Consider the following 13,905-nt stretch of genomic DNA (forward strand, 5'->3'; position numbering starts at 1 on the left):
GATGACTTGCAAAACTCATGCAGGCAAAGAGGTTATTGTGCCTCGAGGTCTTTGGGGCTTAGAGAAAATGAAAGAGTAAATAATTTAAATGGGGCAGCTGTTTGTGGTACCAGAAACCCCACCACCAGCACCAGTCAGCAGAGACAGCAGTCCAGGGTCCCAAGGGTCATTCCCTTATCAATTTGTTCAGTTATTCAGCAAAAATATCTTAAGACGTACTTGAGGGTTTTTTTTTTTTGCCAGGCAGGATGCTTGGTGCTAGGGAAATAGTCACGGGCTTGGATTTATCTTCATCTCTAACAGCCTCATGAGGGAAACAGTCACATAAACAATAATATGCAGACCAACAGTCACAAGCAATCATCTGGAAACCAGGACAGATCGGGTGTTAAGTACTATAAACGAGGTACTTGAAAAAATGATTCCCTTAACTAGTATCTTGACTTTGGGGGAGGGGTGGTATGAGACAAAGCTTTAGAGAACAGGGCACAAAGCTGGATTCTGAAGATGGTTCAGAAAGAAAAAAGTCTTACAAGAAAGAGGGCAAAAAGCATAGCGGTGTGAAAGTCAGTGCACATTTGGAGAACAGGAACAGCTGGGTGTTGGGTGTGACCAAGGCTGGGAAATGTGGTGGCAAGTGGTAGGAGAGAAGCTTGTAGAAGGAGGCGAGGACCACTTCTCGGAAGACAGGGAGTGTGTTAGTAACCGCACATCAATACTGTGCGACCTTGTCCGCGAAAGTACGCACTCCAAAAGAGAGGCTGCAGGAAACAAGGGAGAGCTGAAGTCCAAAGCAGCCTTTTATAAACATAAAATTTATTTGAAACTCATCATTTCTCCTTTCAAAAAAAATCACGTGCAGTTTACATTCTGCTTCGTAATATAATTTTGGCTTTAACTGTTTTTAAAATGTTTTCCTACCTCTTCAAGTAGAATGAATACACAGCAGATGGTTTTATGTCTTCCAGCATATGGCCACGTAGCCCTAGGCATATGTAAACCCCAGTTTGGGGAGCAGAGCTTGTTGAAAGCAGAGCCCCAATCAAAGTTTTAATCAGAAGGAGATGAAGGAAGAAAATGAAGCCTTCATTCCTAGCTTCACCCTACTCAATCCCAGAGCCCCTTCCCCCAACAAGCAAGAAAATAGAGATAAAGGATACAGTTCTCTCTTCTGTAAGTGGACACAAATCCAGAGCTAACTTATATGAGGTCCCCCATCCACTACGCATACATACTTCCCCCATATTTTGCCAGTACCACAACTTATCAGAGATCTTCTCTAATGAGGTGACCCAACACTTTATTCTCAGAACATCTCAGTCCTTGGTGGCCCTGTTCCTATAAGGGTCTAACAGTCTCTTGCAAAAGCCTGTACAAGAGTACATGGTAATATGACAAGAACAGAGGAATCACTGGAGTTCCATCCATATTCCTCTCTGTTCCCTACTGTGTAGCCCAAACACAGTTTCTCCTCAATGGTCAAGGTCAACCACACAAGCCAAGCTCTTTTCCTTTGTTTACTGTATGGCTCCAGGAGCCCAAAGTGGCCAGGGAAACTCCATAACTTCCAATTTAGTAGAAGAATGACTATTTCCCCAGTGAGATCATTCCTTCCGTGGGTACTTTCTAAGGTTCAGCAAACCAAAGAACCCCAAACCAAGAGGCAACATGCTGAGAGTGAATCATTCAGTTCAGTCATAAAAAGTACCACCCCACTTCCACTTCTCAGTTCCTAAATCTATGGTCACCCAGTCAGAATACAGACCACATCTGAAAAACGACACCCCAACCTTGCCATCGGTTACCTCCCACCCGTTGCAATATCCAAATCTTCAACATGATATTTCACTGTCCGCTAAGGTCAGCTGACAAAGGAGATTATGATAAAACCAAAGATTGTCATAATAATCAGTCCACTGCCTTATTTCTTTCACTGTACATATCAAGGACTTAGGGTTGGTCTGTGGGGCACAACTGGGCATTAGCAGTGGTAGGAAGTGTGGAGTGGAGAAGCCATGAGCCCAGGCACAGTGTATCCATCACCTCTTTTACTTGCCTCGCATCCTCTCAATTAGCTTCAATTCCACCTATTCCTGCAGCAACGAGACTGCAGGTTTACACTGACAGCTGATGGCCTCAGCCCCACCATCAACCTCAGGCTTTTTGCCCTGGCATTCTCTGGCACTGGTGTGAGATGCCTACAGGGGTCCATTCAGTTGTCAGGCATAGGCAAACCTAGAAAGAGGGTAGCAGCACCCCACGGAAGCAATAGACAAATGCTTCCTTTTTTCATCACTTGGGTGGATAATTCTGAAATTCTCAGAGGGTCCCAGTGGGAAAGCCCCAGTCACCCACAGTGGTGGTCAGCTCAATAACACAACCTGATATTGGCTTTCCCTCTGTCCCTATTTTCCTCTTCCCAGACCCCCACCCATTTTCCCTGGAATCACCTCACAATATCAATAACCTGTCCACAGGCACTTGTCTCTGGATCTACTTTTGGGATAACCTAATCTATGAAAATTGCTGTAAAAAGTGGTCTTGGAAAGAGGCCTTCCAGATGGGATTCTGGAACTGTAATACTCATAAGTCAGATGGTGATAAGAAATCCCCTGCTGGTGGTGAGTGGGGTGGTGATAATCCCAAGACATACGAAGCACCAAGACAGAGGTGGGTTGGAAGGAGGTAAAGAAAGTATGGGGACATTGAATGACATGATGGTGGTGGTAACTATAAGGATTGTAGATTCGGCTAGCTGTGGTCAACAGTTTTAGAAGCCCTGACAAAAAGAAAATGACAGCTCAGTTAGCCAACTATCTATTCAATATTTTCTATAAAAAGTCAGGAGGCCTCTAAGGCAGTTGGGATGGCTCTTTGAAGCTTGAACACAAATTTGGCCTATAGTACATGAGCAAGAGGTACCAAAACTGCCTAGGCAGAGTACTGAGGGAAGAGTCAGAGGCTCAGGAAGGTAAGAATGGTGTTCTCACATGAGACCATTTAGCATCTTGGTTTACTGTAGACATATCAAGCCTATTGTATCCCCAGGTCAGAAGAGTTGATCAGAGAGCCACCCAGACTGCATTTTGGAAGAGCTAGAGATCCTTCTTTTAATCTGGGCCTCTCTTGAAGCTTCCAGTTTTTCAGGTCACTTGGCAAATGGGTGAGAGCAATACACCCAAATGTGGCATCAACTGAGCCCCAAATTTTTCAGAGACCCAATTACCATCATGCCTCCTTCATAGTGGAATGGAGAACAGGAGAGACCATTTTATCCTTGGAGGAGATATCTGACATGCTCTAGGTCAGGGAGGGCCCTGCAAACTAAGACCAGCCGGCCAAATCAAGCCCACAGCTTATTTTTGTAAATAAAAATTTGTGGGAACACAGTCATGCTTATTGTTTGCATATTGTCTATGGCGGTTTTATCACTACAACAGCAGAAGTGAGTAGTTGCAAGAGACACAACGTGCCCAAAGCTAAAATTATTTCCCATCTGACCTTTTACAGAGAAAGTTTGCTAACTCCGCTCCAGGTCACTGGAACTGTATAGGCACTCAATTTCACAGGATGTACAGCTCACCCTCTGCACAAATGCATCTTGCCAAACATCTAGGGTATCTGTCATTTCCAGGTCTTACCCACTATAGGACAGGAAAAAGTTTTCCTTGACCCTTTTAGGGTCGCTGGCTGGGCCTGAAAATTTAACTGGCAAAGACAGATAAACAAGAGAAAAGTATACAAGTTTTATTGAACTTTTACATGTGCATGGGAACAATCACAAGAGAATCAAGACCCAAAAAAGTAACCAGAGCAGGAAACTTTTACATCTTTGAGACAGAGAAACAATAAATTTCTGAAGAATTGACAAGACAAAGGAGTTTGGGCTGGGGTAGTAAATAGTGAAGAAGTAACTGGGAAGATAAGAGTTAGCTAACAAGTTTTGACTGTACAGATTTGTACAGATTTCTTAACCCCAAATCCCCCATCTCTGATAGTAAGAATGTCTCCTTGCCTTCTGGTACAGGGAGGGTACCTTTCACAGGGGAGTTTTATGAGCCATTTTGGGTGGAGGGGCAGGGGAGGGGTCAAAGGTCAGACTGACCTTCCTGCTTCTGCCATTTTCTCAAACTCCTTCAGCTTAAGATATTCATTGTGCCAAGGTGCCGTGCTATTACCAAGCTACTGGACAAGCATGATGTCCTATAAGATAATGAGTCCATCAAGATTGGCAGAATAAATTGTAGCACGGATCTGGAGAATTTAGGATAGTAAATACATTAGTGCTCTCCCTACCAGTTGTGAGCAAATTGCCTCTGATGTTCACTTTGACTCAGAATGGAGAAAAATGCATTTGCCTATTCATTAGATGCATATCCAATGTCAGGGGCTCTATTGCTTAGTTCCAGAAGGAGACCACATCTGAAACAGCAGCTAATTACATGCGTGATAAACCATTATCATCTCAAGGATCTTTTTACCTTGGCAAATGGAAAAATTAAGTGGGGATGAGATAGGAGGCAACCTGCCTATATCTTTCAAGCCTTTGATAGTTGTGATAGTGTCTTCAGCTCTACTCAGAAATGCAGTATTGCTTTTTTTTTTTTTTTCAGAGCAAAGCACTTTATTTTATTTTATTTTTTTATTAATTAATTAATTTATTTTTATTTTTGGCTGTGTTGGGTCTTTGTTTCTGTGCGAGGGCTTTCTCCAGTTGCAGCAAGCGGGGGCCACTCTTCATCGTGGTGCACGGGCCTCTCACCATTGCGGCCTCTCTTGTTGCGGAGCACAGGCTCCAGACGCGCAGGCTCAGTAGTTGTGGCTCATGGGCCCAGTTGCTCCGTGGCATGTGGGATCTTCCCAGACCAGGGCTCGAACCCGTGCCCCCTGCATTAGCAGGCAGATTCTCAATCACTGCGCCACCAGGGAAGCCCGCAGTATTGCTTTTGATGTCTTGCTTTTTGTGTAACTGGTGAATGTTAATGGCTTCTACACTGTCCTTTCTCCATAGTAGGTCTTCCCATGGGTCAGGAAGCTGTGTGGAATTTCGGTCAGTTGCTGAAGATATCCATTCTGGCTATGTATCCAGACTAGGGTAATAATGACAAGGAGATTTAGTGCTCAGGTTTCCTTCCAGGAAGGGAACTCAAGTGAGATCTCGATTTATCTCTTGGCCTGCAAAAGTCCTCCCCCACCCCTCATTTTAAACGGTGAACCACAGTACAGCTCTGAATCCTTAGCTTTAGCTTGGAGCCAGTATCAAAGAAAATTCCAGAAGGTTGGCCACATCTTTTTCCTTGGGATACAGTTACTGGGTTTAAAGGGCAGCAGGCTCCTTTGGGGAAGACTGAGAAGATGTTCACAGGGATATTAGGTGTCTATGGAGCAACGGTCCATTGTCAAGGGTTCCAGGCCTCCTATTCACCCTGGAGCTTAGGGACTGTCAACTGTCAGGTGCAGGGCTGGAGAGAAGTGTGGGTTGTGTTGAGGTTCGAGTCTTGGCCTGCCTAAGTTTTAGTCCAGCAGGAGAGCCAAAAATTATACATGGAAATGTTTAATGTCTAATTGCATTGCAAGACATCATGATATGAACACGGAAACTGGGAGAGCGTGTGCCCTGGCCCAGTCAAGAAAGCTTCCAAGGAAATAACATTTAAGCCAAAATCTGAAGGCTAAATAGCTGAAGAATCAGGGTACGAAAAGCATGACATTATACTCCCAATTCTTGTCCCAATTTTGTTTTAAAAATTGGATGTTTATACATGTAATTGGAGCATCCCTCTACTCAGTTTGGGAACATCATTTCTATTCCGAGAACTGATCAAAGTACAATGTGATTGTTTATATGCTATAGGCAATATGCACATATGCATAGAAAATGTCTACAAAGCTACGTAATAAAGTGTTAATGGTGGGTATCTCTGCAAGGTGGAGTTATAAGTGGGTTTTTTCCCCAAATAAATTGGTCTACAATCATTCTTCACATACACAAAAAAAGCAGTTACGGTTTTTGTCATAAGAAGAAGAAGAAGACTCATTTGTTTACTTAGAGAGAAGGCTGTGCATCGATTTTTAAGTCATTTGACCCCTTGACTCTCACCTCCAGCTGGGTCTGGCTGTACAAGTCTCTGCATTACACCTGTCATCATGAACTTCCAGAACTGAAATCTAAACCCTGGGAGCAGTGAGTAGCATCAGATTTGCCCAGGACTGCAGCATTTAGGACCCTAGTCCTGAGCCAAGGGCAGCAGCTCTGACACTGGGCAGACGCTCAGCTTTCTGACTTTCTGGCACATCTGGCACTGGCTGCTGTCCAGGCAGTATGAGTCCTGTGGTCAAGTATTCCTGGGAGAAACAGGCCATCAGAGTCTCCATATGTATCTGCCCCCTCACCTAGGAGATTGGGGTGGGCTGCTGTTGTCCAAAACTTCACTGGTCTCAGATACAACAGACGCTTGGGACAACAGCTTAACCATTTTTGCACTGAGGATCATCAAAACATCTTGAACTCTTTCTCTAGTATTTTGGGTTTGTCAAAACTCTCAGTCATGCTTGGCTGATTAATTCTAAATGCACATGGCTTAAAAAGAAGCAGGGGGACAGCAAATGGGATCCTTATGGTTTTCATTCATTCACACCTAATTCAGCCAGATGTGGGAGAAAGCTGGAGGAGGGGTACCAGATGCCCTGCCTTCAGTCATGGAGTATTCCATTAAGGTAGGAGGCTGACAGGGACCTGGGCGCTCCCTAGCCAGAAAACCCGGATTCTTGCCCAATCTTTGCTAAGTGCCTTCTCTTGTGCCAGGCCCTGGGCTAGGCACTGCAGACACAAGGTGAGCCATGCACATTCCCTGCCCTCCAAGGATTCAAAGTGCAATGTCAGAAATGAGTATATAAGCAAATAATTCCCGTAAAGAGTGTCAGAGACGTACAGGATATAGTGGGACATCAAGGAAGAGGGATTCCGTTCTGCCCAGAGTGTAAAGAAAGCTTCAGAGATGATAATAATGCTAATGCTTGCCCTTTACTGAGTACTCGTCATGTGTATTCATTTCCCAGGGCTGCCTTCACAGATTGCCAAAAACTGGGTAGCTTAAAACAACAGAAATGTATTCTCGCAAGTTCAGGATGCCAGAAATCAAGGTGTCAGCTGAGTTGGCTCCTTTTGAAGGCTCTAAGGGAGAATCTGTTCCATGCTTCTCTCCTAGCTTCTAGTGTCTCCCAGCAACCCTTGGTGTTCCTTGGCTTGTAGCTGCATCACTCCAGTCTCTCATCCTCCTTCATCATACGACCTTTCTGTTCTGTGTGTCTCTTCTTCTTGTAAGGATACCAGTCTTTGGATTTAGGACACACCCTCAATCCAATACAATATCATTTCAAAGTCCTATTTCCAAATACACTTAAATTCACCGTACAGGGAAGTTAGGACTTGAACATATGTTTCTGGAGGACACAGTTACACTACACCACATTTCAGCCCCTTACATACATTATATGATTTAATTCCCACAACAACCCCATGAGGCAGTTACTATCGTTAGCCCTGTTTTATAGATGAAGAAACAGAAACTTAAAAAGGTAAAAACCACACAGCCAGTAAGACAAAAAGCATGGTTTGAACACAGGTCAGACAGACTCCAAAGCCTTGTCCTTAGCCAGTGTGTTACTCTCTGGAGTTGAGTCTTGAATAGTGACTAGTTGTTTATCAGGCAGATGACAAAGTACCTGGGAGTTACTCTTTTCAAGGAGACAGAGCTGCTAGGACAAAGTCTTGCAGGAGGGAGTCCTTGTCTTGAATCAGACACTGAGTCACTGTGATTTGGGGCAAGCCACTTTTCCTGTCTGACTGAGATGCCCGACTGCCTCCTGTCCTTTTCACACCACTGCCAGAGCCACGTGACTCACTTTTAAAGATTCGGCTGTATGCCAGACTCTGGAACCTGTCATGCCCCTCACCAAACGGACCTTAACTCAGGACACCCCACATTAAATCAGCCTGCCTCTAATCCCACTCCAGCAGTGAACCCCTGTGTGGCTGAACCTCCTTCTTATAATAATGATGACTAAAATGTAATGAGAATTTTCTATACACCAAGGCTATGCTAAGTGTTCTACATGCTTTGTCTTATTTAATACTCACAGCAATGTAAGGAGGAAGGTACTATTACTCTTCCCAGTCCATGGATGAAGAAAGTGAGGCTTGGAGAATTTTCCACTTGCCCAAGATCATACAGCTATTAAGTGACAGAACTGAAATCCAAACTCATGAGTTCTGACCCCATAATGTACACTCTTGATTACTAAACAACCATGTTCTGCACTTGTCTAATTCATCTCTCCCTTCAGCACTCAGCACAGGACCTGGCATGCAGCCACCATGGCCAGACCTCCCTGCCCTGGAGCAAAATTCTTCTACATCACCAATTTCCCATCACCATGCTCTCCACAGACCATTCTTCCCTGTGGGCCTGGACTGGATGCATCCCTGAGTTTGAGCTCACTTCTGAAAGCTCATGACTCCCATGTTTGGCCTAGTCTCCAATTCCAGGACCCTACTTTTCAGGCCCGTTCCTCTACAGACCCAATAATAGTGCCTCATCCAAAAAATGCAGCCTCAGATTCTTCACTTGGGAAAAGAGTGTGTTGAATCAGGTGAGTTTTGAGTTGAAATTCTATTTGAAGTCATGGTTTATCCATGCCAATCAAAGTGAACCCATTCTCCAGTCAATTAAGTGAATTACATAGATATTTTTAACTAAAAGATTTTCCTTGTCTCTGGGTTACATGGGTAGCATTATGGCATGTTGTCTCACTTGTGTGTTTAATGTTCAATGGAGAGTGAAGTAGTGAAAAAGAGCAGTGAATTTGGAATCAGACCCATTTGGGTTCAAATGAAGATGCAGTAATCAGCAGTGGGACTTTAGGAAAGTACTTATTTCAGTGGTTTTTAATTTTGTCCTGTATGAAATGAAGACATAAACACCCTGTGAGGGTGCCTGACAGACAGCAGAGCACTGGAGGCAAGAGTAAAAAGAAGAGGAATATCACTACCCACCTATTAGAATGGCTGGAATATATAGGTATCTGAATCACTTTGCTGTACACCGGAAGCTAACACAACATTGTAAATCAACTCTATACTTCAATTGGAAAAACAAAAGAATGGCTAAATCTAAAATACTGATAACACCAAATGCTGACAAGGATGTGGAGCAATAGGAACTTTCATTCATTGCTGGTGGGAATGGAAAATGAAACAGCAACTTTGGAAGACAGTTTGGTGGTTTCTTACGAAGTTCAACATAGTCTTATGATGATCTAGCAATCATGCCCCTGGGTATTTACCCAAATGAGTTGAAAACTTAAGACTATACAAAAACCTGCATATGAATATATATAGCAGCTCTATTCATGATTGCTAATACTTAGAAACAATCAAGATATTCCTCAATAGGTAAATGGACAAACAAACTGTGATACATCCATATAATGAAATATCATTCAGCAATGAAAAGATATAAGCCTATTAAGCCACAAAAAGACATGAAGGAACCTTAAATACATATTGCAAAGTGAAAAAAGCTGATCTGAAGAGGCTACATACTATATGATTCCAACCATAAGACATTCTAGAAAAGGCAAAAATATAAAGACAATAAAAAGATCAGTTGTTGCCAGCAGTTCAGGGGGAGGGAGGGATGAATTGGAGGAGCACAGGGGATTTTTGAGTCAGTGAAACTATTCTGTATGATATTGTAATGGTGGACACATGACATTTGTCAAAACTTATAAAAGTCGTAGAACTGTACAACACAAAGAGTGAATCCTAATATAAACTATGGACTTTAGTTAATACTAATGTATCATTATTGGTTTATCGATTGTAACAAATGTACCACAGCAATGCAAGATGTTAATAACAGGGGAAATTTCGGTGTGTGTGCGGGGGTGTGTATATGGGAATTCTCTGTATTACCTGCTCAAGTTCTCTGTAAACCTAAAACTGCTCTAACAAAGTGTCTAGAATGAATGAATGGATACGTGGACGGATGGGTGGATGGATGGATGGAGAGAGAGAGAGAGAGAGGCAAGAAACATCTATCCACAGCCAGCCTGGGAGTGTATTAAGAAGGTTGAAGCAGAAAGTGTCTTCTAAGAAGTGAGGGGACTGAGAATCAATCAGGAAAGGAGTAGGTCCTCCCCATGGATACTAAGGCATATCATCACCAGTTTTGCCTGCTTTCAGAAACTACTGGGTGGATATTTGTCTGTTTCTCATCTCCAGCACTGGCGTCATGCAAGAGGCCAGGCATACAGATATATGTAAGACACAGTCTAGATCCTCAGCGAGCTCACGTTACTGAGAAGGCTTTAGACACACAGCATTAGGTGCAAGGAAATGAAATGGAGCTTGGGAGGCTATGAGGGTGGAGGGGGGGGAACCAGAGACCTCAGGCTTCCAAACATGGGGTCAGAAACATGTGAGTTATTGAAGAAACGTACAGCCTGAGCTCAGAGTCCAGTGCAACCACTCCTCCCCAGCACACAGCTCAGGGCAGAGGCTTTGGCGAGGTACGTGGGGAGATCTGGGCTGGGACACGTGCCTGCGTGCAAGCAGCGATGCAGTTCCTGCAGCCTGGGTATTGCCAATGCATTTTCTCAGGGAGCCACGGCAGCCGTGGGCTCTGCTCGTGGTGGCTTTGCTCGGAGCCAGGACAATGGACTGCAGGTGCACAGAGCCCCACATCCCTTTTGGTGCCCTTCTCCCCGCCCTCGCCGCCCTTCTGCCTCTTTCCCTAGGCTGTGCTCCTTGGAGAACATTTTATCAGCTCTCACTTGGAGGAAGCAGGGGCAGCACCGAGGGGAGACGTTGCTGCCGAGGCTCTTGGCTCTCATTCTAATCGGAGCCCATGCCAGGCCCTCCTATAGTGGGACCCCTGTCACCCCTAATACGGCAGCCCTGTGGGCTCCTGCACTGCACTGGCCACATCGTCCATACTAACGCCTATCCAGCTTCTTCCGCTGGCCACTGGGCTCTTTTCGTATATGGGAAGAAGTGGAAAATGCTGATTCCCACTCAGGGGTCAGTACCTCCTATCTGTTTCACAGCAGACACTGTGCTTGTGACTCTGCAAAGGGTAAGTCCACGTGCCAGGACATCTGTCGCTGTGGCCTTCTTTCCTTCTGCCCCACCCCGCAAGAGTGCCCTACGTTCTTGCCACAGTAAACCAACTTGGCCCCTAGACGGGACATACCCTAGCGTTCCTCTGGGCCTTTGCTCATGCTGTTTCCTCTTCCAGGGGCACCTCGCTTCCCCTTCAAGCTCCTACTTGTCCTTTAAGACCCACCTAAAATGTTATCTCTCTGCAGATCTCTCCCAGGTCACCCAAAGTGACTCACCCCTGGTTCTGAGTTTCTAAAAGTCTTTCTTCTTATGTAAAGCACTTGCGTCACATCTGTTTTCATTCTCTTCTCCCCCAAATAGACTCATGGCTTCATTTCTATTTCCCCAGAAGAGCGCAGAGTGACTGGCACATAGTAGGCGCTCGGTATAAGTTTATGGCATGGATGCACAGGCAAGAGGGAGTTAAATGTGATTTCACTCCAAGAGTGTGGACACCGGCAGAGCAGATGGAAACCATTTGGGAAATGCAGCTCTTCCTCTCCAGCCCGGGCTCTACCTCCCCAGCGTCTCACCTGAGGTTGAAACACCCCACGTGGGCAATGCGCACTTTAAAGCAGGTGTGGTGGCCTCTCTCCTAGAAGCCAAAGCATGTTCTCTGAGTCCTTCTGCACATTTCCCACTGCTGATCTGATTTCCAGTGTGGACTACCCTTGGGCTAATGAGAGCTATTTAGCCCTTGAATTCCCGAGGCGGCCTTCCCTCCAGTAGAGACGGAAAATGGAGTACTCACTCATCATCAGCCAGCACCAGGGAGCCGTGGGCCAGACTGGACATGGAGATGAATGGGACCCAAGCTCTACCCTTGAGGAGCCCACCTTCGAGAGGGGTTGGCAGCCTAGTGAACAAATACACATAATACAGTGTGGTTCAAGGCAGAAATAGAGACACAGATGTAGAGAACAAACGTATGGACACCAAAGGGGGAAAGTGCGGGAGGGGGTGATGAACTAGGAGATTGGGATTGACATGTATACACTAATCTGTACAAAATAGATAACTAATGAGAACCTGCTGCATAAAAAATAAATAAATAAAAGTTTTTTAAAAATTGGATTAATCACAGTCCTTAGTCATGACATAATCTCAGCTTTGGTTCAGTCATGGCCAGTTTTGTCCATCTGCCATCTGCCTATTCATTATAGTGAACTATTAAAATTGCCATTTTTGAAGATCAAAGGAAAAAAAAAAATACAGTGTGGTTCAGGATGAAAAAGAAGAACTGCCAACGCAGGGAGCAGGGAAGTGAGGGTGCATGTGGGAGGATCAAAGAAAGGGCATCTAACCAGGCTTGAAGTGTTCAAGGAAGGCTTCCTGGTGGAGGCAACACCTAAGCATGTGCAAACACAGGACCTTAAGACAATTTCAGATCCAGACTCTTGGGGGGTCTGGGGAGTCCCCAAGGCAATGTTAGGAACGGGGATATGATGCTGTCACCTACAGACCCCAGGGCCTGCCATTTCTACAGGCAGGAGAGGCCCATGGCATAAAATTCTTCAACAGTTGCCTAGGCTTCTGCTCTTCCTACTGCTGGTGCCCCTCAGGCTCCACAGCTCAGAGCCTCAGGATTCAAAGCTCTCTAGTTCTTGGCCACATTTCTCATTTTTAGCCTTTTCAAAAGGTCTGACCACAGGGGCCTTGTCAGATATACCATGTGTTTTAGAATCAGCATAGGCAGGGGAGTCATTTCACTGGGTTTAATTCATTGCCGGGTGTGTGACCTTGGGCAAACCACTTCAGCTAGCCTCAGTTTCATGATCTGTTAAAGGAGGATAGTAATAATATCTCCCTTATGGTTGCTGAGGGGATGAAATGAGACACAGGATGGAAACCTCATCTTTCAAGCCTCTTTGTCTCCCTTGATCACATCATGCTCTTTTCTGCCCTCTAACCTGTCTTCCCTCGGCTAGAAGGTTCTACCTCAGTTTACCTGTTTAGTTCCTCGTATCTTCCAGGACCACCCCCTTGAGGTCACTCCTCAGGACAGCTTCCCCTGACACCTCAGACCCAAGTCCCTTGTATCACAAAGGCTCACAGTCCCTAGAATTTCTTTTACATCAGACTCAATGAATCTGAACATCAAAAGGTCATGACATCTTTGCCAGCCAACTGTAAGATCAAGGACATTGATCTCTCTTGTTCAATGCTGTATCTGCAACTAACTCACAGTGTCTGCTACACAGCAGGTACTCAGTAAACATCTACTGAATGAATGCATAAATAAATAAATGAGAACTCAGTGTTGATGGATATTACTAACAATACTATATTCTCAGCCCACCAGTTACTAGCCATGTGACTTTGTTGCTTCACCTGTAAAATGGGAAGAATGAATACTCAAAATGACCCTGCAAAATAGCTCTTGACTTAATGTAGATAAAATGCTTATCTCATAGTGTTAAAAACAAGACAACGTGCCCAAAATGGAGTCACTTATGTTAAGCCCCATATCTTACCAAACCAAGACTTAACTTAATTCCAGTTTTGGCTCTCCCAGAAATGGAAACTTAAACCAGTCAATCAGAAATTGCCTGACAAGAACTAGTTAGGTAATCTGCCTGAGAGACCCCTGCCATCCCCTAAAGAAAAGTACCTTTGTAATCACCAGTCTGCTTTTGCCCGGTATAACTTCCTTGTTTCTACTCCCTTCTGCCTATAAAAGTCTTTCATTTCATACAGCTCCTTGGAGCTCCTTTCTATGTGCCAGATTGGATGCTGCCTGA

At 44.7% G+C, this 13,905-nt stretch overlaps 1 protein-coding gene across 1 annotated transcript in view; it reads right to left on the bottom strand.

Moving 5' to 3' along the window:
- Positions 1-4,933: 4,933 nt before the first annotated feature.
- LOC309613154 (uncharacterized protein) overlaps positions 4,934-13,905 on the bottom strand; it is a gene marked incomplete at its 5' end in the record, with an annotated part of 177,196 nt that continues 168,224 nt past the window's right edge. The window contains one exon of the transcript XR_014235543.1: positions 4,934-7,314. The remainder of the gene's footprint in view (positions 7,315-13,905) is intronic.

The sequence above is a fragment of the Balaenoptera borealis genome (assembly GCF_965194805.1).
Source record: "Balaenoptera borealis genome assembly, chromosome: 1".
In the NCBI taxonomy this organism is placed as follows: domain Eukaryota; kingdom Metazoa; phylum Chordata; class Mammalia; order Artiodactyla; family Balaenopteridae; genus Balaenoptera; species Balaenoptera borealis.